We start from the raw sequence: 283 nt of genomic DNA, 5'->3' as shown, positions 1-283 counted from the left end.
TTCTATGATATAGACTATAAGCATAAACTATTCAGTATGTTTACTCATGTATATTTAGCTGAAGCCCAACTACAACCACGGAGATACGGCTATAAAATGTGGTAAGAATCGAAGAAAATATTCATAGGATTAAACATAAATAGTGTTATAATACACTCCGTTCATCCTTCCTTTTAATCGATTAAGAGATTTTGAGATGTTCAGAGTCTATTGTGATAATTTCTGTTCAATAGCCTAATTTATCATGCACAAAAAGTATATTTATTGCAACAAAACGTAACTT

Source organism: Penaeus monodon, chromosome 24 (genome assembly GCF_015228065.2).
Source record: "Penaeus monodon isolate SGIC_2016 chromosome 24, NSTDA_Pmon_1, whole genome shotgun sequence".
Classification (NCBI taxonomy): domain Eukaryota; kingdom Metazoa; phylum Arthropoda; class Malacostraca; order Decapoda; family Penaeidae; genus Penaeus; species Penaeus monodon.
Note: the sequence above shows the minus strand (reverse complement) of the source record.